Source organism: Triturus cristatus, chromosome 10 (genome assembly GCF_964204655.1).
Source record: "Triturus cristatus chromosome 10, aTriCri1.1, whole genome shotgun sequence".
Lineage (NCBI taxonomy): Eukaryota > Metazoa > Chordata > Amphibia > Caudata > Salamandridae > Triturus > Triturus cristatus.
In genome coordinates this window covers 900,942,821-900,970,332 of record NC_140593.1, presented here as the reverse complement: position 1 = coordinate 900,970,332, position 27,512 = coordinate 900,942,821, and positions in this window count along the sequence as shown.

The window sequence follows — 27,512 nt, the reverse complement described above, 5'->3', positions numbered from 1 at the left end:
CAGACATGATATTACCTTTATCATGCTGTCAAAATAGCAGACAACACATTATCAGTGTATGTCTAATTGGTATTGGAGATGAATAAAAGAAGAAAAAGTTATGCAAGACTAAAATATGTATCACATGACTGCCTTTCTCTTATAGACAGGCAGCCTCGGTCATATGTTTCCAGATTGGACATTAAGGAACCATTATGATCTGTGCACTCGCATCTTAACTCTTGAAAGGCCTGTTTTAAATAAGGACTGCCACCCCAGAGTGACAAATGAGGCTCGGTATTTAGGGTAATGAGAAAATATCTGACAGGATTTCCTTTTTAAAGTTTGCTTTAGTAAGCTCATTCTTGTAAGTGGTGGCCCCAAAAGTTGACTTGTTTTTAAATTAGGCTATTGGGTTTGGGTTTCTGAAGAGAGACGTTTGAATATGAAAGGCGAGGGATTCAGTTTATTGTATAGGTGGAAATTATTGCTGAATGACTGGTTTCTTTAGCAGATAAATTATTAATTATCAACATTAACAACTGTTCTTAAACTTGGTTTTCCGAATATTTAGGTAATTTAGCATTCCTATTAGGGCCTCCTAGCATTAATATTGACTTCAGGTTGGTGTGGGTTCACATAATAGGGACATTTGCATATGAGATGTCATTTGGCCAGCCTATGAGCTCACACAATGAAGTTTGTACATTTGCTGGAGGGATTTCTCTTGAATTTCAACTGCGCTGTGCATCTCCTATAATTTTGCTTACGCCCAGTAGCTACACACAGGGATTAATAGTGTTGACAAGACACAGGGTTTGATAGTGTTTGACAGCAGTGAAATCTGTTTCAGATTTCCTCCTGTCAAAAAGGGGGGAAGGAGGAGAATATTGGCTTTCTGCTGGCCCCTGAGGAGGTTCGCTTCCCGCTAGCCCCTTAAGAAATTAAGCCCCTTAGAAATTAGCCCCCTTAGAAATTAAGCCGAGGAAATAGGTATGTTGCTCTTCCCTTTTCTCATGTTTTATTGTGATCTTTCAGGGGAATTAGTTGTGAGCAGTTTCTTTTGTTCTACTAAGCTTAGGCGACTGACACCAGAACGTATTCAATTGATTTCTGGTTTTTCACAGCCCAAGACACAAAAGGAGGTACGTGCATTCATTGGCCTCACTTCATATTGCAGGCAGTGGATTCCCCAGTATGCTTACATAGCCAAGCCCCTAATACAGTTGACGACACAGGAGGCAGTTTCTACTAAAGTCCTCTCTTGGACACAAGAACACACTGTGGCATTTGAAGAATTAAAGAGAGCTTTATGTCAAGCACCAGTTTTAGCAAACCCTGATTACAACAAATCGTTTATGCTTTTTGTGACAGAGCGGGATGGAACAGCACTATCTGTCCTAACACAAGATCATGCAGGAAAACACAAGCCCTGTGCTTATTTTTCTAGTACATTAGACCCAGTAGCACAGGCTTTGCCTGCGTGCCTAAAATCAGTTGCAGCAACGGCCTTAGCCATAAGACAAAGTGACTCGATAGTGCTGGGCCACCCTCTGACAGTACAAGTACCACACGCAGTAGAGGTTCTCTTGAACCGGACACAAACACAACACCTGACTGTAGCTAGACTGACAGGCTATGAGCTAACGTTATTTCAACCACACATAGAGATCAGACGATGCAACATACGGAATCCCGCTACCCTTTTGCCCTCCAGTACAGAAAGCGTTTCACCACACGACTGTGTTGAAGTAATACATACCGTGACTAAACCAAGACAAGACTTGACAGACGTTGCACTCCCAGACCCCGACCTAACACTATAAGTTGACGGCTCATGCATGAGGACAGGGGCGGGAGAATTAGTGGCAGCATATGCAGTGACTACTGATACTGTAATAATAGAGACTAAAAGAATAGACATATTGTCAGCACAAGCAGCAGAGCTCATCGCCCTGACACAAGCGTGCATAAGAGCTAAGCACCTGAGAGTAAACATTTACACCGATTCTGTGGCGAGAAAGAGGTTTCTTGACCTCTCATGGGGCCAAGATACAGCATGGCCCCCTTATTCAAGCCCTACTGGAAGCAATACATTTACCAACAGCCATAGCTATCCTAAAATGTAAAGCACATACTAGAGCCACAGATACCATTTCCCAAGGCAATGATCTGGCAGACCGAACTGCTAAACAGACAGCTCAGACCCCACTAGACATGACAAAGTTACAGGCTCAATCAGTGTCCAACGCCATGACAGTTAGGGATCCTTCCAAGGATGTACAAGACATACAGACACATGCTACTATGGACGAATTAAAGAAATGGTCGGAACAAGGAGGGGTACTGACTGATCAGGGTTGGATGAATAAGGGCAAATCCACATGGTTTCTTCCTGATTCAATGGTACAAGTGATTATAAATACCGCACATAGTCCTGCACACTTAGGAGAGAAAGCAATGATAGATAGCTTACAGAATATATGGTTCAACAAGCACCTGCGTGCAGCAGCGAAACAAAAGGTCAGAACATGTATGATCTGTTGCCAATTCAATCCAGGTAAAGGCATTCCGATGGAACAAGGTGGATTCCATCCACCTGACCACCCTTTTGAAGTGCTCCAAATGGATTATATCCAAATAAACAGATGTAGAGGTTACAAATATGTCCTGGTACTAATGAAGCAGGTGTCCCTTCTGTTAGGGTACACCTGGAAATTCCATTGTGTGCGACATCCTGAAGCAGCAGGCCTTGTAGAAAGACATAATCAGACATTGAAAATTAGACTAGCAAAGATTTGCGCAGACAAAGGTGTAGATTGGATGGTAGCCCTACCGGTTGCCCTCTTTTACATGCGAATGGTAGCTCATTCTAGAACAGGCTTATCTCCCTATGAAGTGGTCTTTGGTAGACCACCAAATATGTGGGGCACTCCAATGCCTAAAAGATTACTGATGTTGATAGTAACATGCTGACAGATTACCTGGCTTCCTTGATGTCTGCACTACTCTCTTGTTGTTCGCAGGTTGCTGCCGCCTTCCCTGACAACACCCAGGTCAAGGGACACTCCATCGCTGATCCGGAACTTTGATAGATCAAGCCCTCTTAAGCCGAGGTGGAAGACGCAGAAATTGGTGTTGCTAACAACAAGGACCGCCGTTAAAGTCGAGGGACGGAAAGGATGGATACATCATTGCAAACGTTACTTTGGGAATAACTGTACTTTCCAAAAGAACACTGACTGCTTGGACTTTGAGCCCCCTTTTCTAGAGGAGACTCCCCAGCAGGAGTTAAACTTAGATCTAAAAAGTCAGAACCCGTTTGATCAATTAAGTCCACTAGGTGGTGAAGCGGTTGAACATGTATTCTGGCTTGCATAAGATCTTGGACAATAACATTAAAAAAAAAGAGCAAGATAAGAAGCAAATACTGTAAAATATTACGTGGTAGATGTATAGTGACTGTGATTTTTCTATCTCTTCTGTGCATCACGATAATATGTATCAGCTTAATACTACATGCTATTTTTCCTTCTATTGCCTCACTCTTCTACTCCTCCACTAATGATACCATAAAGCACACATTTAGTGATCTGCCATCCCATGAGTTATCATATCGACTTGCCTTACGCAGCAATACCTTTATTCAGATGCTGCACCATTCACATCAGGTTAGCAATGCTACAGACTGCTGGGTCTGTGGCCGATTTCCCCCGTATCAGGAGGTAAAGGGAGTGTTGCCTCTTTTTCCTTTTCCGTTCTCCCATAATGGTTCTTGCGGAGCATGGTTTGCCTTAATGACATCCATCAACGGTGATGCCAAAGAATGTCAAGACAAGGAGTGTAGGGGCGAGTGGGTATGGGGTAACTTGAATAAAGTCATGAACAAAGCATGTTTCCCAGATGAAGAGGGACTTCCCCAAATGAAAGGTACAGATCTAGAAAATGAAGAGTATCTGCAAGGAAATGCGACCCTCGATTTTATAGTGTTGAATGTCAAGCCCATACACAATTTAGGTCCATCCTCAATTACAGTCCTGCCAGTAAAAGGGAACTTGTGTGTCAGAAAAGAAGGCTCAGTACATTTGGGGCACAGTGAGTGTGATACTATAATAGTATTCAAAGACAAAGGAAAGTCCTATTTCAGAGCATCACGACACACCTACTTTATTTGTGGCCAGACAGCCTATGTGCAACTGCCCTTAGACTGGGGTGGGACGTGCTACATATCATTTCTTTCATTCCTAATAACGCACCGTCTGTATACAAAACAATAACAAGGCTCCACAAGATTGCCCAAAGCATACATCAAGACCCAGGCACGTGGACATGGTCCGGTTGGCTCTGGGGATTAATATCGGCTTGGGGATGGAAAGTGTTGACCGTCTGTGGGTTGATACTATTAATAATATTCAGTTGCTGCCTGTGTCTACAATGTGGGCCAGCGATTTGCGGCCTGTGTGCCACATCATGTATTCCACGTTCAAGTTCTCATTCAAAATCCCGGAAGAAGAAAGAAGAGCAAATGATGTTACATGAACAGATTGATGGATTCCTGAGGATCGATATCTCATGAAGGGTCCGTAGGGGACAAGGAGGGAATGAGGAAATATGAATTTTTATGATCAATTGTGTCCCCTATCTTAGACCCCAACGGCTCCATGTACATGCTACAAGTACATGTATGTTCCCTCCACTTCAAGCTATGAAGACGCAAATACAATTGTGTCCAACGTCAACATGTCCTCTTTCAGATCCGCCCTGAATGGGTCGAATATTCCGTTCCTAAGTGTGCCTTGCCACTGTCTTTATATGGTGTACTTTTCACGTTTTTCAGCTCTGGCAAGTTAGGCCCTGAATTCTGCCATCGAGCTTTTCCTGTTTCTGCCTCTGAATGCTCCAGCCTGGACCTGTATCTGTATCCATGACCTTTGTCTTACTTCCTGCGCGGCTAACAGTGCCTGGCCCGGCCTGTTGCCTGCCAAAACTGTATTCAGCCTTCAAGTTATCTGCTCCGCTCCTCGAGAAATACATTCCTGCCTGGAGAAGGAGGAATTTAAACATGACCCATCTGCAAAGGAGAAAGCCTAGCCTTTCTGTCTCTTTTTGTGTGATTACAAAGCTCACGTCAGTGAAAAGCCCATAGCCTCCGTGCAAGACTTCTGCAGTAAATGAAGAAATAGATGCCACATCGGCTCTTGGTGATGGGCAACCTATGTCACGAATCAGTCCCTGCTCCAGACATCGGATATCAGATAATACAAGATGTGCTGGTCGTCCTGACACTGAAGGCCTCACTTCCAGACTTGTCCGGTTGCATAGCAACCCTCCCCACGTCAGTTACACGTCATGCTCGAGTTGAGCACAAGTAAGGCAAAGTTCCAGTACAATTCCAGCAGATCACGCAACCCCCTCCAGGTATCCACCCACACATGACAAATTACCCATTATCATCAAGTGGACGCCCACATGGACGCCCACCTTCAGGCCTACTTACACGCCCACATGCTCTTATCTCATTCTCTCTTGCTCTTTTGCTTACGTACAATTGAGAAATGTATATATACTGTACTCTGTGAATAATGTTTTGAGAATATTGAGAATACTTTTGAGTCCCTTCCAGATCCTTTGTGGTGATGGTAATATTCTCCCTTTGACTCGAGTTATTGGAATAAAACCCTTTATGAACCTGATACCACAGACTCAGCCTCTTGCTTTATGCATGATCTTATTTATATACTGAAATTCTGAGAGCGTAATATTTTACCAACGACCTCAGCACCCTGCTCCCGGCCACATCCAGGAAGCTCCCGAGAATCCGCTGGTAGAAAATTGGGCCTGGCCTGTCTACTTACTTAAATTACGAAGGTGAACCTTGAAATCTAACTGTGTAATTTTATAAGCATTTTATTATTTTCTCCCATTGACTTCAATAGTGCGTAATTGCGCACTAAAGTCATTCATTTTGCGAACTTTGAAATTTGCTATCTTAAAAAGTACCTACTGTAGAATGAAGTTCTTGGTCCTAAAAATAACATAAAATCAGTGTTATTTTTTTAAATTGGTCTCGGATGTATTTTTTAGTGTGTGTCCGATTTATTGCCTCTGTGAGTACAACAAATGCTTAGCACTAGCCTCTGATAAGCCTAACTGCTCGCAATACTACCGCAATTAGAGCATTAGTATTATCAACTGGGTCTCACTGGACTATCTTCATGGTTCAGGTGGGACACATAGGGAGTAACATCCAAGTTAATCATAGTGAGGGGTTGATAAGCTGCCTGATCCTGGCTGTCCCCACGGGTTACAAGAGCATGACCATCTCCCCTTCCCGCATGCTTGGGGGCAGCAGCCCCGCTCATATGCCTCCTCGTACACCTGCAATAGAGGCTGTGCTAGCTGTGCCGAATATGCCGCTAGAAATTTCACAGAAAACCATCCGCTCCCAGGGCCTTGACCCCGGACATGGACCGCAGTGCATCTCAGATCTCCTCAACGGTTGTCCTGGCATCGAAGTCCTTCAGCCCCAAGGATGGGAGCTGCCTTAATTTCACCCTTGAAGAAATGGGACACAGCAATCCTCGTGCACCGTGGGGGTTTGCTGTATATACTGACTGCAGATGACATTTAAATACATATAGTATTCCCCCCCTGGTGTGCACTGGTTTCCTGCCCGCATCCGTCAAACAAGTTGTCATGGGTGCTTTCTGCTCCTTCTACAGAATCCAAGTCAATAGATGCCCAGATTTATCCCCTTCGGCATGCAGTCTCTGGCAATACCGGCACAACGTTTGTTTATCCAGCCTGTCCCATAGATACCAAATTTGCATGCGTGACCTCCTCTCCCGATCTCTCATGTCCGGGGCAGTCAGGTGTCCGGTCTGGACGTTCGCCAGGATACTCTCCTTCTTATCAAGTTCCTTCTGTAGCTGTCTGCGCACTCCACACGTCAAACCCATGCTTGCTCCCCGAGACACTGCTTTCATTGCTTCCCATTCATTGGCTCCACTGGCCGTCCCCCCCCCCCCCAATTGGAGGCCATGGATTCTGTCACTACCTCTGACAAGGCATCCCTCCCCACCTTGTCGCTAAGTATGTCAGGGGGTAACCTCCATCGTCGCGGTCCCAGAGTGGAAGCACCTCTCTTCATCAGACATCACATGGGGTTATGATCCGATAGGAAACGAGCCAAATGGGTCACTTCCGCCTCCAGAAAGGCAGGCGTACCTGTCACCAGCACCCTGTCCAGCCCTCTGTCTCCATGTTTGTGAGAAAAACGTATACAGCGAGATGGTAGGGTGTCCCTCCCGCCAGACATCACATAAGTCCAGCTCACGCATAACTTCCCGGGGCTTTTGCATCATCTTCAGTTCAGTTCCTGTTTTTGGAAGGTGCCTATCTAAGTCTGAGTCTAATACACAAATAAAATCCCCCATCCATAATAACGGCACATCTAGTTCGGAGATTATTAGGTCCTTAATAGTATGAAAGGACACAGGGTCATCTGCGCTTGGGGCATATGTGTTTAAAATAAAGACAGCTCGGCCATCCAACATGCCCCGGAGGAGCACGTATCGACCGTTCACATCTGCTTTACTATCTGTGAGGGTGAACAGCGTCCAGGGGGCAGCCCACACCAAGGTTCCCCAAGCATATGTTGAGTAGGTGAAATGGTACAATTGGCCCAGCCACTTCTTTGTCACCCTAGCTGCTCTGGAGTCATCCAGGTGTGTTTCCTGAAGGCATGCTATGGACACATGATGGTGTTTAAGAAAGGAAAACACTCTATGGCGTTTTGTACATGCGCCTAAGTCCCTAACATTCCAGCTCAGGGATCTAATCTCAGTCGCCATGCCAGTAAGGTTTCGCTCCTGCACATGTCACATATCCCTGACCACACATTGCTGACACCCCACGCTGCACACCTGTGTAACAAACTATGACATTACGATTCCAATGTGTAACTCCCCAACTCCCGCCCATGGCCACTGTACATGCAACTGTGTTGATGTTGATGCCTACCCCATTCCCTGAATCACCCAACTGGGGCCATTAATCCCCACACCTGTTGCAAGCTACCTTGGCTAGCCCACCCAATTGACTAGATCAGCCTTTACCTCCGTACCAGCGAGAATAATTCAATTTTGCTTATTGATGAGTTCGCACATTGCGCTTATCCCCATATGGAAGAACTCAGTCAAGCAGTGCTCTGCATCAAAATAGTAGTGCTGTTACCACCAAAGAATTCTACACATCAGCCTTTGATTCATTGGTCTATCTTAAACTAAGAACATAAACGCAATCCACCTAAAGTGCTGACCCAGTGTAAGACATTGAGACGTCGCATTGTCTCCACTTTCAATCAAATATAGGATGCCATTGTGGTTTAACTGTGGCCTTTTCCTGACGAAGGCACTTCCCAGTGCCGAAACGCACATAGAACATAACGACTGTCAATTGAATTTGTGCCACATTGTTTTGCCCTATTTTTTGTGAAATTATACACATTTGTGAATTTTTTTAACAATTGTATATATGAAAAAATACTATATCAATGCATTGTTGCTGTCACTATTGTGACAATGTTTTTAATTGAGACATTTGTGGTATCGTATGTATGACGATGCGATTGAGACAGTATGAATGGGCTATGTTATTGTATTAAATATTCATAAAAGCATATTTTGTACTTTTGGATAAAAACAGTATCTGATTTGGTTCTTTCTCTTTCTTTTTCTAATTACTATTCATGTAAGATTATTATATTATTTTGTTGCCTTAAGTCTTTACATTGATTCAGCCTTTACCTTGTACATGCTTCATGGAGCTAGAACCCTGGGGTGCCTAAGTCCCTGTAAGGTTGGATGTCCACCGAGAACCCATCGGTTCTCTCATCCTTTGCAGTCGCACTTCTTGCACCCACTTCACCGACCTTCAGTCGTTCGTTTCTTTACAAACTATCCCCTCACGTACTACTGAAGCACTCACACCACTCAATGAGAAGAGACCAATTATGCAGAAAGACTGGCCTTATCGGCCTTCAGTCCTCCAATGCCTCTGCTTCTAGCAATGTCTCTGGGACAACGTCAGCTGTTGGGTCCAGCTCCTGTGACTGCCCCTCCAGGCATGGCGTCATGGATGCGACCGACGTGTCAGAACTTCCCACTTCCACCTTTCCCAGCAGCATTGGTGTCGTCTCTGCCCAAAATGACTCTTTGTTCCAATGCTGGTTCTGTGCCAGGGAGCCGCACTGTATGTTCTTTTCACTATGACCCTCTGCCTGATCAGGTGCCGTTACCGATCCCGTTGTTCCCGGAGAGGAAGTGTGTCTCCATGGAACTGCAGACATTCCCACATCCCTTCTGGGGATTCAAAGAAACGAGCCTTGCCTGGTGCCAACACTTTTCGCTTTGACGGCTATAACAGCATATATTGGCGTTACATGTCCCGTAACTTTTGCTTGACCCCAAGGACCGTTTTCCGCTGTTCCTGCACTTGCTTTGTATAATCCGGGTATATGGTAATTTTATTGTTCTCATATCTGAGGTCGCGTTGTTCCTTGGCGGCACGCAGGATACAGTCTCTGTCTCTATAGTTCAGCACTTAAGCTATAAATGCGTGGGATTGTCCATGTATAGCTGAAGTGCTGAACTATAGAGCACAGAGCCCTGGGGCGCCCTCTCAATGACGAAGGAGTCAGAGAAGCCCGAGGGCGTAATTTCGATCAGATCCATTGCTAGAGGATCTGCTCCATAGACCCCCTCTTCCACCCTCTCCAGAAACTCCAGTACTTGAATGTTGCTTTGCCGGGCACGCCCCTGCGCATCCTCAGCCCGGCGCTCCAGGGCTTTCGTTGCTGTGGACATTTGAGCCACTTGCCTCTTGTGTTGCCACCTCCCCCTTCAGGTCCATGACGTCTCCCTCCGCAACAGTCACCTTGTCTGCCACCTTTCGCAGGTCTGCTCTCAGGAGGTTCAGATCAATTGACACTGCCTCAATTTGATTCTCTAGGGATTTGCTGGACATCTGTATGGCCGCCAGGAGCTCAGCACGTGAGGGCTCCACGCTGTTCTCATCCTCTTCTCCTTCCCCCATCTGTCTTGTGATGTGCTTTGGGGGGTGGCGCGGCATAGTGTTAGATCCAGCTGAGCGTTCAGTTTTATCCTAGCCTATGTTTCCTCACCGACAGGACCCCACTCGCTGAGATCCGGCCTCCTGTCAAGTGTTCGACCTCCCAGTGATGCCTGGGTCCACCATATTTTTTCCCCACATGCTGCGTCCTTATTGCTCAGTGGGCCAACCTGTGATCGCTACAACGGGTCACACACAGCATAGGACTACGCGCCCTGGCCGCTTTGCAGAGCTGCGGATCTCATGCCGTACCATCACAACGCGATATGTTACATCGCGGTTTTGACAACGCAAGTCGTTACATCGACTTGCGTTGGAGGGCGCTGGATTTAGGAATAGTGTGAATTACTATTCCAACTCCAGTCTACGTACAGTAGGGAAGGTGTTGGAATAGTAATTCACCCTATTCCTTAGTCTAGAGCGCCCTCCAGTGCAAGTCGGTGTAACGACTTTCGTTGTAAAAACCACGATGTAACCATACCGCGTTGTAATGGTTGCGTGGTAAAGGATGTTTCCCCTCCCTCACAGCTCCCCCGCCGCATAGGCAATGCTGGTGGGCAAACCAGGCCCGGGGCATTCCTCCCGGACAGTCTACACATGCATAAGCGGCCTCCCACCTGCAGTAGTGTGAGGCAGCTCTTGCTTTTTCAGCCCATTCACCGATACCGAGGGTCAGCCCAGTAACTTATCTCGAGAATGTTCAGGGTGACTACAGTTCCCCTCTCCTTTCACTAGGGTCCAATCTTGAAGCAACTGGGTCGCTTGCCTGTGCATGCTAGTTCCCCACCCAGCACTTCACATGGATGTGGGGCCAGGTGCTTTCCCAATGCGGCCTCCCGTGCTTCTCCAGGCCACCTTAATACCTGGCATGACTCACGTAGCTCCCTGATTCAGTGCTGTCTCTAGACAGCAGTCTGCCCGGTCTGTGAGCGCGGCAGAGGTGCCCCGGGCCCCAAATTCTCACTCGCCGTTCCAAGACAGGAGCGCGGTGCTGCCCTCATGCCCAGTGCTCCTCTGGGCTGGAGCATGGTTCTATCAGGTGCCCGGCACTGCCGCCACCTCCAACCAAGCGAGTGGTTCCCCTGGACACCATTTGCACGGGCGGTTTCACGGCCCCGCAGTGCACTCCCCGCCAGCCTCCTACTTGGGCCACAGGCCGGCCTTCCGCTCCACCTCGATGTATGCCCGGAGTGAGTCCTCGTGTTTATCTGGGTATCAGTTGCATTAATAGCTGATTACTGGATCATGAGTGCAGGAAGATGCAGGATTACTGCGCAGGCCGGCCAGGAGCTCAGAGGCTCACGTCCTGTCAGCCATGTTGCTTGGCCACCCCTATTTTTAGGCTCTTAAACACAGGGCAGGTTTCATTTTAGCTGCAGTCTCCATTTTAGTTATCCTTTCCAGCTGGTTTATCTTTGGGCCAGATACTGCATGTCATCTTTCACAGAACTCATGAAAGTGGCAATTCATCAAACAATAACTTTGCAAATACATAGGGTGACATGAATCTGATACAAGCTCCCTGTTATGTCTGTCTCAAGATCGGAAGTGAACCCATAAAGTAAACATGAGCTAATGATGATGCAAATGAATAGGGGCTTTTTATAGAATTGACCTACTTTTGTCTGCCTGATCATTGGCCTCCTACCTCTGACCTAGATACCACATGTCAATAGTGTTTCTAGGAACCTGTGAAGGCCTCAAAACATCTAGGCAATAGCATAGATAAAAGCACATAAAGCAACATCAGTCAAAGACAAGTGCCTTATTATCTATATTTGAAGGTCAGATAAGAACAATAGCATAAACAATGTAGTCTGAATTAATGTATTTGTTTCTGCTAATGCGTCTTACGACTAACATACTGATGTATATAGGTAATGTCACAAATCCTCAGTTGAGATATGATCAGTGATTGATACTATAAAAGCTTCTTGAAGTGGCCATTGAAGCAGCGAGGAACTTCACCCAGTTTGTAGATCACAGATGAGCACAGCACCAGATTCCATCTTGACTGAAGAAACCTCCTGCAAGACTCTCAGAGAGTCTGCAAAGCATTTTGTCTTCACTAACTGGTGCCAGGGTTGTGTTCTCACACAGATGCAATCTCCTTGCCATTGTGCTCAAAACACTAGCACCGTCCCTGAAACTCAGGTTTATTATTTTTCTGCTAGAACTAGCATAATCCTTAGAGATAGGACAGCTAGGGTGTTAAGGGCTAAAAACTGACTGTGATGTTACAATTTTTCTCTTGTATCAATCACTGTTATTGAAAAGCTTAGCTTCTTTTAATTCTTATCTTCTCTGATGTTACCAATATTGTGTGCACTAAATCCTGGAAGTTTTAAAACAACAATTTTAAAATAAATATGTTGAAATGCATGTTCTATTTCTATGGATCTTGAGTATGTAAATCATGAATGTATGATTGTTTGGGTTACCACTGCTCCCTGTTAGTAACCCAAAAGCATTGACACCACTTCAACTATGTGTCGGATGGAGTTCAGTGGGACACCAATAACCTGTATTTCACATTCAAGCGTTGGTGCATTGAACTAAGTTCGCTCGGTCACCCATGGGTGTGAAAACAAGCCTTGGAGAGCTAAGCCAGAGTCTTAACTTATGCATCACGGCGCTTCAATGTTTGGATTTTCAAGCCTTTTTAGTACTTTCTGATTGCACACTCAAAAAGACAAATTTTAGGCTTGCAATGGATGTCAAGCCGTCAAGGTTTGTTGAGCGATTGACTGATATAAAGTTATTCCTCATTTGACTTCTGAGTATAAGTCTCATGTTTATTGAATCTGTTAGCTAAAATGGTACAATTAACTTCTATTATGATAGGAGTAATTTCAGGGCACACACGCAGTAATCTCTGCGATATGTATTTCTAACAGGTAGAGAGGGTGAATGCACATGCTGCATACTTCTTTGAAATATTTGTAAATGCATTTACTGCATTTCTCTTGCAAATATTTCACTTATGGGTGGAGTTTTGGGGTTTGATGAAATAGATCCCATTACTATGCGCTTACACACATACGGGCTTAAACAATTTGTAGTTGAATATGCACTCTACTGAGACCTAGAAGTCTCTTTGATACATTAAGAACACCAGACATGGTTTGGCGGTTAATTACCCTATACAACAAAGAATGTTAGTAGGGTTTTGTTAAAGAATGATAGGGTCACCTGTCTGGCTGGGTTTAGACCATATTCTTACACATTCTTACACTTTCACAAGTAACCCACATACTGAATTAACTAGTATTAGTCTATAGGCAACTTAGACAATATGCAATACATACAATACACATAGCAATCCATAAATAGGGATTCGGGCTAGCACAGCAGAAGTGACAACAGTTCACTAGACTCTTGAAAGAACATCTAGTGGCAAATTTAACTAGACCATATGCAGATTGAAGCGGCCATGCCACACAAAATGAAAGCAATATTATGGCCACATTTGTTTGGTGTTTGTGACGTCAACATTTTTTTATCTCAGAGGTTGACTTGCCTCCAGTCTTTATAAAGAGGTACACTTCAAAGTGATGCGGTAATAATATTGGCGTTTTCCTCCTTAGTACCTGAAAAACTCAGTAAAAACATATTCAAGCAAGTAAGTAAGCATTTAAAACTAAGTACAGTCTTAATATCATCTGAGAACAGGTGCTAAACATGGAACAAAAGCTATTTTAAACCATCTACAATATCACAGCATTATAGTAGACGGGCAGTTCTAGAATGAATACTCCTCTTTTTTGTTTTAATAAACCTGACAGACCCTATAAGATAGTATTGGACTGTATACATTTTGACATGCAAGCATGCTCACAACACAGGATTAGAAATTCACCTAATTAAAATATACATTTCAATTAACCCTGGACATTTCAAATGGGTTTTTCAGCTAAAACATAGCGCCCAAAAACCAGTATCTAACTGTTTTTCTTGTTCAAATAGCTTTAAATATTTTTACATTTCTATTCATAATCATTTATGGGCTATTAATAGATCTGATTTGTTTGCAGTAAAATAAGCAATATTTCACAGGAAGATCCTAAAAACATTTACATCATAAATTAGAATTGTTGTTTTTAAACACCTGGCTAGGGTAGAACATTGCTGACCACACGCCGTTACAAAATCAACTCCTAAAATGCAAAATGGTGCATTCCAACGTAACTTCGCTTAGCTGATATGTTTCCAGCACCAGACTATGTGATTATTTAATTCTATGCTAAAATAAATATATAATCCCTGCTGGGGATTTCATAATTTTGAGAGTTTACTCACTACATTAGGTTGAGCAAGTGAAGCCTTTGTATTGGTTTATTTTTCTCATGTTTTCTGAATACATTAGAAGAAAACACACACAGTTATCTCACATGGACTTGGAACAGAAAGGTTCACTCTCTGCACTTTTAGGCTACATGCACATACTTCACAATGAAGGTCTTACAAAATTCCCTTCCTGTACTAATCACATTTTCAAAGCTAAAAGCAAGCTTCACTCCCCCACAGAGAATTCTGTGGGGCAGAAAGTTTACTTTTTTAAGCGCTGTTCGTTACAAAGCTTGTATCTCATCTTATGTAGTGTAAGCAACAATTATTTTTTTAAATGCCATTACAGTACATATATTGATAAATCTTTATACACCATAATCAACTCCTAAATGATTTGCCCATACAGATACAACAGAGCTGTTCTCTATGAAGGGCTCCACAGGAGGGAACTTTAGGCGCTAGCAGCTTTAAAGCACTTTACATACACTATAGTCTTTTGGGTGCCCCCCTTCACAACTTCCAGAAATCCCCAATCTCTGTTACTTTCATTATGTAAAGCTGATTCTTCCGTTCCCACACTAGAGCAGTGTAGGATAATGTCACATATGTGCCTCAAATGCACACCACATGTAAGACCCTGCCCACTTATGCACCATGGAGTGATGCTTTAGTGTCACTTTAACATGGCATTTTAAAGAAAACATGACTGATGACATCATTGGCACATGACACTTCATAATTTCTCCTGTTCGCGCCACACAGCGCTGCCCAGTGGTTAGTAAATCTGGGTCCTGGTTTGAAGTTAAACTGTGGAGACTGAACTCAGTCAACGTTAGTCAGCAACTATTGGCATAATGGTTACACTTTCAGCATAGAGCGCATTTAGAAAACAAGAGAATTAAGGGCAGGACTCGTTTCTGACTAATATTATTATTGCTCATTTGAACACAATATGAAACATTTCAGACAGGACCACTGGAATTATGCGATTCTGAGGGGGCAGCTTTTTTCACATGATTATAGTATTGCTGCATTTGCCCCATAATCCATCATTTGCTGCATAATTTGCAGATTTTAACAAAAAAATATATTTCTAGCTCAAACAGATCAAAAGTTACAAAAAATGTGGCAAAATGTGTTTGCACATGATGGGAGACCTTTCACAAAGTTAAATTGCTTATCTTCCAGTTGCTTATTTATGTATTTGGTTGTTAAATTGATACTAATGGAGTGAAAGCTTTGCCAAGACAGTCTTACCATATGTAAACATTACAAAATAATGAAGTAATACTATAAGAAAAATGTGCTGCATCATTCGGCATAATTTACCTTTTTGTGCCGCATAATTTAGTCAACCCTGTTGCATAATTTGGTGCTCCCCTGTCACATAATTCCAGTGGCCCTGATTATAAGATATTATAGCATCGCAGTCAGTGAAAAAGTAAACCTTCCCATCAATACCCATGCTTACCAAGTTAATGTTACAAAAACAAGCCCGGGTTTTCTGGTCTTAAATTCAATAATGAACACAATTATGATGTACTCAAAAATTACATCATATGACGTTATCCCCTGTCATCTCAAGGACCTGGGGCCTCTGTGACTCAATAAAATGCTCCATGATGTCACTAATGACAACCTATTGCAGTCCTGCGCTTTTACAAATCATTGTTTTCAGAGCTGTCAGTCCAATTAAAGTGGATCAAAGCTTCACTTGAATTCAGTTGCCAAATAAAGCTTTCAGGATTGGTACACTACAACAGCTAGACCGTGGATGGTGCCCTGCCAAAGAAATATTAAAGCCCACATATAGTCATAGTCAAGTTTACTTGCAATGTTAGTCAAATCCATTGCATTACAATTTTTAAAGAACCATATCTAATGCATCCCATTGTAAAATGAAAAAAAGAGAAACCTTCAAGCCTCATCTTGACAAAGAAACATCAATTAAAAAATCCCCACAAATTGGACGACTTAAAAAACCAATTCTAATACACTCATCTAGAGTATGAAACAGAACACATTAAAACCTTTTCCTGACAATAGAATCAGTTGCTGAAGGTTCCCGCTGTTTGGGTCTATTGTTTATAAAAATGTAAAAGCCCGCAGGCCCTGTTAAGTGCTTTCCCTGTGTTTTACAAAGGCCAGATTTATCTTTATACGAGCCCCTTGTTTCAAACAGTAAAGTGTCATTTGCTAGTGCAAATATGTACCCCTTAAACCAGGCTGTAAAGTGCTAGTGTCATGTGCAAAAGAGCTCTATTAAAAGTAACCTGTCTTTGCCCCTTCATAGTCCCACAAAAGGCTTTTGGGCAATTTCAAAAGTCGACCTCTTGTAGGATCTATCAGTGGGGGGGACAAAACTAGTAAACTGTTGCACCCATTATGCCAAAGGGCTCTTCAACCCCAGTCTATCCCCAGTATACGTGGCCCGGACGGCGAGGCGCTTAATGAACCCACATTGATTGCCACTAGCTTTGCAGATTACTTCGCAGATTTATGCGCCCTTAGGGAGACCCAACCGGACGAAACTATACAACTTTTTATAGATGACATGCCGCAGAGTGCTCTCTCCAATGAAGCGAGAGCAGATCTAGATGCTCCCCTTACGGTCGAAGAATTAGGTGCCGCACTGGGATACTTACGTACAGGAATGGCGCCGGGCCCAAATGGATTTCCATGTGAATTTTTCAGGGCCTACTTTTCCCAGTTTAGCCCTCGTTACCTGGTGGTAAAAAATGCTGCGGTGGAACGGGGACGTCTCACGCGTAACTGGAGGTACTCTGTGGTAGTTGTATTTCACAAGCCTGATCGACCTCGGGAGCAACTCACTTCATATCGCCCCATATCATTATTTAATGTCAAAGCCAAAATACTACCTAAGGTGCTGGCCAACCATTTAGTGCCCTATATAACCAAGTTGGTACATCCGGACCAAGCAGGATTTATGCCCCATAGAGCCATGCGCCATAACATTCGCGGAGCTCACAAACGCCATAGCGGCCATTGACGCTTACGAGGGGTAAGTTGCGTTATTAGCGGAGATCGACAAAGCGTTCGATTCCTTCAGCTGGACATACCTGTTCGCACTCTTGCGCCGCCTTAATATGGTGTTTCTCTTTTTATCATACCTCAGGCTACTATATACTGGTCTCATGGTCTCGGTGCGGGTGGCAGGCTCCACCTCCGTACATTCCTACCTCTCGTATATTTCTCATTGGAAGGGGTACACGACAGGTATTACCATATCTATTCGCTGTAGCGTTGGAGCCGTTGGCGGCATGGGTGAGAATCGACGCCCAGGTGCGGGGTTTTAAATAGTCGACCGGGGTCTCAGACCACATTGCGCTCTATGCCGATGATGTTTGTTTTTTCTAACGGATCCCAATATAACGTGCCCAAGACTGCTCCGTATCATGAAGATCTTTGGAGAATCATCGGCCTCTACATGAACCCCCGTAAGTCTATCTTGTGGCCGCTAAAAGGGGCTAGCAAACTGGGTCCCTGGGCGACAGCTGTAAAGATTGCAACAGATGGTAAGAAGTACCTGGGTGTCTTTCTATCAGATACACAACGTATGTCTTGGGAGAAGGACCTCGCCCCAGTCTGGTCACAGGTGAAGGAGGAGATGAGATTCTGGTCGCAAATGCCCCTATCTATATTTGGTAGATCGGCCATTTTTAAAATGGTCTCCCTCTCTCACTTACTCTATCACCTGCAGAATCAACCCTATCCGATATCACATGTCTGATTCCATCACGTGAATTCGGCTCTGGGTCAGTTTTTGTGGGGAGGGGGTGCTGCCCAGGTGGCCCTACAAACGTTCTTCCAGTCCACATACAGCGGGGGACTCGCCACAGCGAATATCCAATCCTATTGTGCAGTCTTGCATTTATTGGTGCTAAACGAACTGTGGTACGGCAATAGGCAGGACCCTGCATATGCCATGGAGCGCTGGCTGATGCGGAATGCAACCCTTCACACTCTCTTATACTCAGGACCGCAGCTCCGAACCATGCCATCTGCGACTAAATTGGTGTTCAAACTATGGAAGCAATCCCTCCGCAAAATGAGATGGTGGGGTAAATTGAAAGGTGAGACCTCCTTATGGAACAATGGTAGCATGCCACAGTTGGCTACACTGGCTGGCTTCCTGGGTTGGGACAACATCGGCATTTCTACATTGGAGGATGTAATGCGGGGATCGACTCTTAATTCTTTTCAAGACCTCCAAAAGGAGTATATTATGCCCAGTACCCAATTTTAAAAGTATCTCCAATTTCGAAATGCCATCTCCCAATTACTCTCGAATACTGCTGCCCTTCCTGAATTTAACCCACTTGAAGCCAAGGTGTTTATGGAGGACCTAGGGGATCACAAAATAGCAAACATCTACCAGTTCCTTGTAACGAACAGCTCCACCACACTGGACACACTGAGAGAAGCCTGGACACAGGACCTAGGCTAAATAGACCGAGACGACTGGGCAGAGGCGCTGGCGTCCCCACGTGGAGCAGCGATAGCATCCCGGTTCCGTCTTATCTAGTTTAAGTACCTACCTAGGGTATATTACACTAGGCAGAGACTGTGAAGGGCGGGCCTAATACCATCTCCAGAATGTTTGTGATATGGACACACAGAAGGTTCCCTTAAACATACCATATGGCACTGTACGGCACTCACAAAATTTTGTCGGGGTTATAGCGTACCTCTCAGAGGTCCGGGGGTGGGATGTTCCTATCTCACCACATCTGGGAATCCTACATATTACAGAGGGTATTGGAGGTAACATATACACACGTCATCTACTAATGCTGGGACTTACCCTAGCTAAGAGGGATATTGCGAGGTTGTGGAAAGCCACCGCCACACCTTCATTGACCGCCTGAAAAAAGGGGTTAGACTACTGCATGGGCATGGAGCTGCCGGTGTTTAAGGCTAGGGGAGGCCTGCAGAAACATCCTAAAATCTGGAAGAGATGGGCCGATTACCGGGGCCTATGTTTAGAGCCCATAATCTCGACAGGAACACACGCATCAACATTGGTACCGTAGGAAGCTAGATAATGGTGGGTATGAGAGAGCAATCCATGTGTTAACATGGCAGCTACATGTCATAAACATGTCCGACGGTAGCACAGGTGCAGCACACAGGGTTTGGTTTTGAACTGTTTATGTTCTATTTTATTATATAACTTTCATTTGTTGGGAATACAAATCAGATGTCAATATCAATGATGTGGTGTAATGTACTGCAATCGCCACCTGAAGTTGGGCGTTCCGAACTGGAACTGTATTCAGCCGTTGACACAATTAAATTTGTTTCAAAATTAAAAAAAGTCAACCTCTTGAAGTGGGATTGTAAGTGTTGGTGACTTGGAGGTAGCTTGACCTTGCTCCTTCACTGGTTCATTTCTTTTAGGAGTGGTTTTAGGAATTTTACTCCCTTACAGGCTAGGGGGATTGAGATCTCACTTAGCCAAGTAATTACAGCTTGCTGGCAAGAACAAATTTGCAGCTTTATGAAGCTTGGTTTCAACATCTTTTTCCTTTGGACCAAGGGAGCCGGGCACAGACCGAAGATGTGCACTAATGTCTCTTGCTTATTTCTTCATAAACAGGAGCTTTGGTTTTGCGACTGTTGGAATGAGGTCTTTAGTGTCTATATGGCCCCTGGCGGATGTAGCATAAATTGCTGGTTTATGGCCTGGGGGAAATGCACTGAAAGATACTCCTGAGGTCTCAAGGTTTTGTATGTTAATCACTGTCCAGGCATGCCTTCTTCTTGCAAGGGCATTTTTGTCTGTTAGCAGAGACAGGAATCGGGATGAGGAGTTAGTTGCTCGATTAAAAGCCGCTTTTCCTATGCTAGTGACCCAAAGTTATTGAATACCTAACTGCACAATGGCCTGGCTTAAATATTCTCCCTAAGAACCTTTTTGGTTGCTGCACTGTTGTTCCTCAATTTCAAGCCAGCATAAAGTATTAATGGAGTCACTCTCTGAGGCACGTAATATCCAGCTCAGTTTGGCTAAAGCCCTCTTACTAGCCCTCTTACTAGGAATTGATTGATTTTTTTAAGCCACACTCAAGTCGTACCTGGGCTGGTGAAACTCTTTTTGGTATAAAAAACATTGTTTTGTACACTTTCGTTTGGATCTTATTGAGTATAGATACTTCCCGTCTGTGCATGGTTTCCGTGCCATAGGGCACCGTTGGCAATAACTGTGCTGACATTATGGAGAAAAGATGGTTGAATGAATGACAGTTCAATTTCTTTGTCAGTGTTTTGAACCCTAAGGTTAACCTCTTCTGTGCCCATGACGAGATAGTCTCGTCATGGAGCACGGTCGCGCTATGCCCATGACGAGACTATCTCGTCATGAACCCCACCCACTAATGCAACGCCCGGCACAGGAGGGGGAAAGGGCGTGGCACTGAAGGGGTTAATGACTGTGCTTCTGCCTGCATGGCTGCAACGTGATGCTTAAAGGTCATGTGAAGCTGCAAGCTGATGCCTAAATACTTCTATGTGGTAGCAACCTCACCTTCTTGCCTTCTATAAACTGGGTAAAATATCTTGAATTTGATGTCAACCGGGCGAACCACTTTCGTTTTGTTTAAGTTTAGCTCTAACCCTTGAACATCCAATTATTTTCTTAGAGCATTCCTGCTTCGTTGCATGCCTATTGGAGTTCGACTCAAGAGAGCAGTGTAATCCACATACTGCATGTAACCTATCTTCTCTGACACCAAGACTAGATATACATTAAACAGGCTTGGGGCAAGCATACAGCCCTTTTTAAGGCCATTCATTGTGACGATTGTATTTGTTACTCAGTTAAAGTCTCCTAGTTTGACCTGCACCCAGGTTTCTGTGTGCAATGCAATGATTGCCCTCAGCACGTCTCTTGGGATGCCCCATTCCTCCAGTTTTACCCAAAGACGATCTTGTGGGACCCGATCAAAGGCAGATTTGAGGTCTACAAAGCATGCAAACAGCTGAGTTTTCCTTTGCTTGATCTTCCCTACTAGGATGCCTAATGCTGTCAAATTTGCTATTGTCCCCATGCCTGGCCTGAAACCTGTTTGGATTCGCAGTACAGGGCTTTTCTCCTTTACCCATGCTTGTGAGTGTTGAAGTAAACATGACGCAAATAGTTTTGCTTCTATGTCAATTAAAGCAATAAGCCTTTAGTTGTTTGGTAAGGCTCGGTTTCCGGTCTTATAGACAGGTTGAAAGATATTGCCTTTCCACAAATCTGGAATAACATTGGTGCAATATAAGCAGTTGAAAAGAGGTGCTAGGGAGTGGGCCCAGTAATTTATATCACATTTGAAGAGAGCATTAGGAAGACCGTTTGGTCCTGTGTCCCCTTCAGCCTTCAGTTTTTTCAGTATCTTTACTAGCTGGTCTATATCCACAATTAAATCTGCGTTGGACTGGATCTTTTTAGTGGAACTCTCAGACTCAACTGGGATAACCAAGCTGCTGTTAGTTGCTGTAAATGGCTGTGCATTTTGGGGCTTCCAAATTGCAGATTTGTATAGGTGCCTATCCCCGACTTCGTCAATGACTGGCTTTGGGTACATTGTGGGGTTTTGGGGTTTCCAGGAGTCTGCATCAATACCTGCGTTTTGATATCTGGACTTTCCAGATAGCAACCCATTTACCACTTGCCAGAATTATTTGCTGTTTGGCTGCTTACTGGACCATAGGAGCTTGATCCACATTTCCTCTTGATAACTTCTTTTTGCTGCCCAGCATTCTTTATGATATAGCTGTCTCAGGATTCGTAAAGTGGATTTGTCAGCCTGCTTCCATTTATTTACCTCCTTTGCTTTTTGTCTTGTTTCTCTAGAGATTTGAGCTTTTAATTTGTGTAGCCTGCTGATAAACCACTTTTGCCCTCCTGAATTTATTAGGTGGCTGTATTCTAACTGGAAATGTTATAAGAAGAGTCAAAATTAGGGTAGCATATGTTTTTTCATGTTTACCAGCTGCCGTTTTTGGTTCTTCATGATTTTCTGTTGCTCTTTTTAACTCCTCTGAGGTTCAGGCACAATGGTAAACCTCATCCATCAACATCTCTATCCAATAACCAGGCCATTTTAAATGTTTTAGATTAGAAGTAACTGGGGCAGAGATTAAACCATTTGCTGGACTCAACTGAGTGATTTTACAGGCTATCTGGGAAGTTTAAGGGCAGTGGTCAATCCCTGTGTGAGGTGAAATTTGAAACTGACGCACCAGGGGCAAGGCGGCTTTGCTTACCAGCATGTGGTCTATTATTCAAAGTTTTCTACCCCTTAGGAAGGCGATGGATGCAGGATAGCCTCCTTAGTATTGCCAATCAAAAGCCATAGACCACGTTTTGCAGCTGCTTTTGAAGACTATTACCACTCAGGTAGTTACCCTTTTTTTGATAGAGTGACTTAGATCTATGATGAAATCCCCAGGGATGATAAATTAAGCTTACTTATGAAGATTCCATCATGTTTTTGTTAGTTGAAGAAAATTTGCTATGTTTTCCGCATTCCTTGCTTTGCTAGGATGAATGTGTAAAGTAATGATGAGCAGGGACATTTAAGTGGAGATATCCTTAGGTGCTAGCTTGGTTACTTGAATCCAATTTATCCCACGATCAATTTCTTCTGTAACGCAATTTAATATGTTGGAGCAGAATGTGGATAGTCCTCTCCTGGGATGCCTGAAATTTGTAGACTTTTTGCGACGCAATGCTCTGTGTAGCCTACTATTGGCATTGGATCTTGTCTCCATGATCCCTGTATTAATTTATTGACAAATGACTGAAGCAATAACAATGCGCCCCTGTCGTGTAGCATGTTATCTAAACCATGGGTGTTCCATGAGCAGATGTTAATACAATCCAGATCCGTCACTACGCTGTTACTATTGCTGTCAGGAACGGTAAGTCTCTTGGACATTCATGGGCCATGGCCAGGTCTGATTTTTAAATGTCATGGTATCATGATAAACCTGCTGGTCCTTGGCCTGGTTAGCCTTACCTGGGTATTGAACTATTGATAGGTTTCAAAATGTATAGGATTCAAACCTTCCCCCTATTGCGCCCCTTAGGACCAAGCTCACTCCTGTGGTAAGTTGTGGGGTGAAGCTTCTTGCTTTTACCTGAAGCAACGTTCCTGATAATCAAGGGATGGTTTGATTATTTGTAGCTTTATTCCCCATGATTTGAAAGTTTCCTGCTGAGCCAGCAGTTGCAGGGCTATGTCAGGAGAGGAACAAGAGGTTTGTGTTGCCTCTCTGTCCCTCCTACTCGGGTGCGATATAAATTCTTTTGACGGGGTCAGATGAGGTGATATGCTTCCTGTTGTGGAAATGAAATAACCCGCCTACTTGACAAACTTAGTGCAGTGTTTTGTGCTTTGATAGAAGGGGCTAGATTTTTCGCTGCACTATCCTGCATTCTTGAGAGTCTTTGAATGGATGCTGGCCATTGTGTATTGTCTGGGCCGGGAACAGTTGAATTAATTTCTTCATTTTTTTTCTTCCATAGCTTCGGACACAACTGCGGATCTATGTTGAGCGAATATTGTGTCACTTTGGTTTTCTTGCGGGATTTTCTTTTCCCTTTTTGTTAGGGCAAATAATTTTCTCCCCCTTTCCTCATTTGTGGCTACTAAAACTGCTGATTTGGGAGCCTCAGGTACTGCACTCTTCCTAACTGCATCTGCCACGACTGGCTGTGAGGACCGTTTGCCACTAATGCTGCCCTTGTTGCCTGGCATCATTTTCTAAAACCCTTATCCTTTCAAATTGTCTTACTGATTGAGACCTAGCTTCCAACAAAATTTCGTTGGCAATTGTTGGGAGCACTGGTGTTTGCCTCCTAAATTTGCACACTGACCTGTGATTTGCTGAGTGTAGTTGTAATTTTGTGCACTCTGTATCAGCTCAAGGAGAGCTTGCAGTTTCTTGTCAATGCCCACTATGTGAACTGCCATAATGTTGAGGAGGTCCACCTGAAGTTCCTGTTTGTCTTCTTGATGACGGATTGCTGAAGACATTGCATCCATTGTGGATAGAGGAGCCCCCATGTACCATCTGAGACATCAGCGTTGACTGGTTCGGGGCCCCTTTATATTTATAACCGGGGATGAACTTCCTGCTGCTGTGTGGCTAGAAGTGGAGGCAGCTACTTGCTGTGACCTTTGAATTGGACTTAAGGGGCCTTTGCTTTAAAGATGAACTTGTCCTTGGTCAGAGAACCGCTGCTGCAGACCACAAACGGACTTAGACTGTTGGTTGTTGCATATATTTGTCGCCTAGCCCCTTGCGAAGGGGATAATAGTGACACAAGAGGGTTTTTAATTTGCATTATGGTGACATTGTGCAAAGTTGATGCTGTTTCTGTGAATTCAATTAAAGGTTGGTCCTGAAATCAGGCTTCTTAGGGTAGCCCATAGGGTTGACTAAGGTGGACCTTGGACTTAGAAAATCCCATTTACTGAGGATGAAGAGGTTCAGGGATGACAGTGAAGCTGTTGAGCTGATTTTATGAACTTCCACCTGTGCTGTATGAGGCTTGCCAAAGCTGGACTTGATGGATTTGTGTCAGTGTCTATCACATCTTGTGTATATTCTTTGTCTCTGAGAATGATTTCTCTCTCTGCTGTCTCTACTGGATTGCCTGGTTCTTTCTATAAACTAGCTGATGTGATGCCCTATTTCACTGTATTTTTTTGGGTTAGAAAATCTGTTATTTTGTACCCCTCTTTTATCGGAGCAGTTGTGGTTTTACCCTTTTTTTGGAATCTGTTTTGAGGGCAGGGAGTCCAAGACTATGACTTTTGAGTCCTCCAGACACATCCTGAATCCTGATCAGGTTCTTGTCCTAGTTCTCTTAGATGCCTTTTTCTTCCCCAGGCCTGGATCCCCCTCGTTTGTCCTGACCACATTGATTGATCACTGACTTCCTGTTTAGACTCCTTGCAGTGTATTATACTCATTGTGAGGGATCTCTCAGCAAATCTAAACAAATGGCCTGGCTTGAAGTCCTGGTGTTGCAGCTAGTAGGGACTGGGCAACGAAGAGGGGGCTGTGTTTTCCTGGAGCCACCTCCTTCCCAAGAGTCGTCTGTGGGCCCTGGACCGACGTATACAGAGCGAGTTTACCAGGGAGGCACAAACACCCCAGTGTTATCCTTCTACCCTCCACCCCGCGGCTCCAGACGCATCTTCACCCACCTAGAAGCACGGAGTGTGGGCTTATTTGCTGTAATTTCATGCTGTAAGGTAGGTGACAATCTCTTTAAGGATTATTTTGAGTCCATTTGGCAGTCCCCCGCTTGATGGTATCACCGTCATGTCTAGGACTGGACCTGGTTGTTTCTATTTCATCTGTCATCGACCGACTGCAAGGCAGCAGCAGGCCAGTATATGAGGGGAATTGGTGGCTGTCAGCTGTCTTGAGATGCTTTTAACCTCAGAGACCTGGGCTGCCATTGTAGCATCTCTCCAGGGACCAAGAAGCTTACTCCAGGTAGAACTATTGAAGCCCACACAAGAAGCAGGGCCCCTGGGCCTCAGTTCAGACCTGCTGCACCACAGATGTGTTGCTCCAGAACAGGTGCCTTTATAAGCAGAACTGCCAGAGCACCTCAGTCCTGACCTGGTAGCATCAGCCATCAGCTGTTCCAGAAATAGAGCCACTGAAAGCATCTCCACAAAATCCCCTAACTGATGACTCTCTGCCCATCCCTCTGACATGAGAATAGGGACTCTTACAAGTGGTTTTGCTAAGGCACCTCAATCCTGATAAAAGAGAAGCTTGCAGCTGCCCCTGCACATGTGTTCTTATCTGGAGACAGTCCTCAGGGCTGCCTTTACCACGACGAGGGATCACTGCGCCTTCAGCCTTCTCTCCCATTGTCCAAGGGCCCACTATAAACCTCCCCTCCCCATCCTAGTATCACCATATCACCTACTCTTCCCATCATTCTCACCACAGCGACCTTCATCTGACACCCTCCATCCTCACCTCCATGAAGAGTCTTCTCTGCTCATCCTCCCACCTGCTCCCGCCCTCCCTACATTCCACCTCCGCTCCTCATCCTCCTCCTCCTCCTCCCGATCCTCCCCTCCTCTCATATCCCGCTCCCGCCAATGTGAGTCTCCTTAAACCACACCTGCGCCTCTCTTTTTTATAATTAGTTTATTACCATGGGCGTAGCTGCAGAGGGGGGTTTGGGGTGTTACACCCCCTCCCCAGCAAATGTATTATTTTATAAATAGCCGGATACAGGATCTTTCAGCTGGGTATGGTAGGCTGTCTGTCGGATTTCACCTGGGGTTTTAACATTCTCACTAAAGCAAAAACATACACACACTCTCATCTCTGTTTTGAAGGTCTTAAAACATGGTTATTTTACAAAATACTGTGTTTGAATGCATAACATGATGTCTCAGCCTGAATGTCTGAAAATATGAAGCTCCCCCCCCCCCCCCCCCCCAGCCTTACTGATCAGGCTACGCCCCTGTTTGTTAGCAGGTTTTATCGGGCACCATTATAAAAATACATACACAATATTTGAACCCACCATGTCTTGACACAAAATGAATCGAAACATGAAAAGGCCGTTTAACACTATTGCCCTTGCTAATTGGCATACCAATTAATTACCGGCACAGATAATCTCTACGTGGCGATATCACTGCCAAGTATTTCTACATTTTGATTAAAAAAAATTGTATTCATGATTAGGCATCTTTGCCGTCTTATGACGTCGAAGTCCAAAAGTTGGAGGATTAGCACTTTTCTGGAACTTTGTGATTACAATTCAAGCCACTGGTATTGTGATAAAAATACATTTTCTTGCTTATATTATCAAAGGTGCCATGTTTGCTGCACTACCTTTTAAAAAACAGAAATGGATAAGGTTTCACCTGGACACTTTGGTCGTGTGGATGAAAGGTAACTTTCCAGTGGCAAGCTTCAACTATTTTCAAATATACAAGTTCCTCCTAACATTCTAAATTAAACAAGCTAATGACGTATACAGAATTCTTACCAGTAGACATTACACCCATCTTTATCTTTACACCCATCTTTGTCTTTACATCTTTACACCC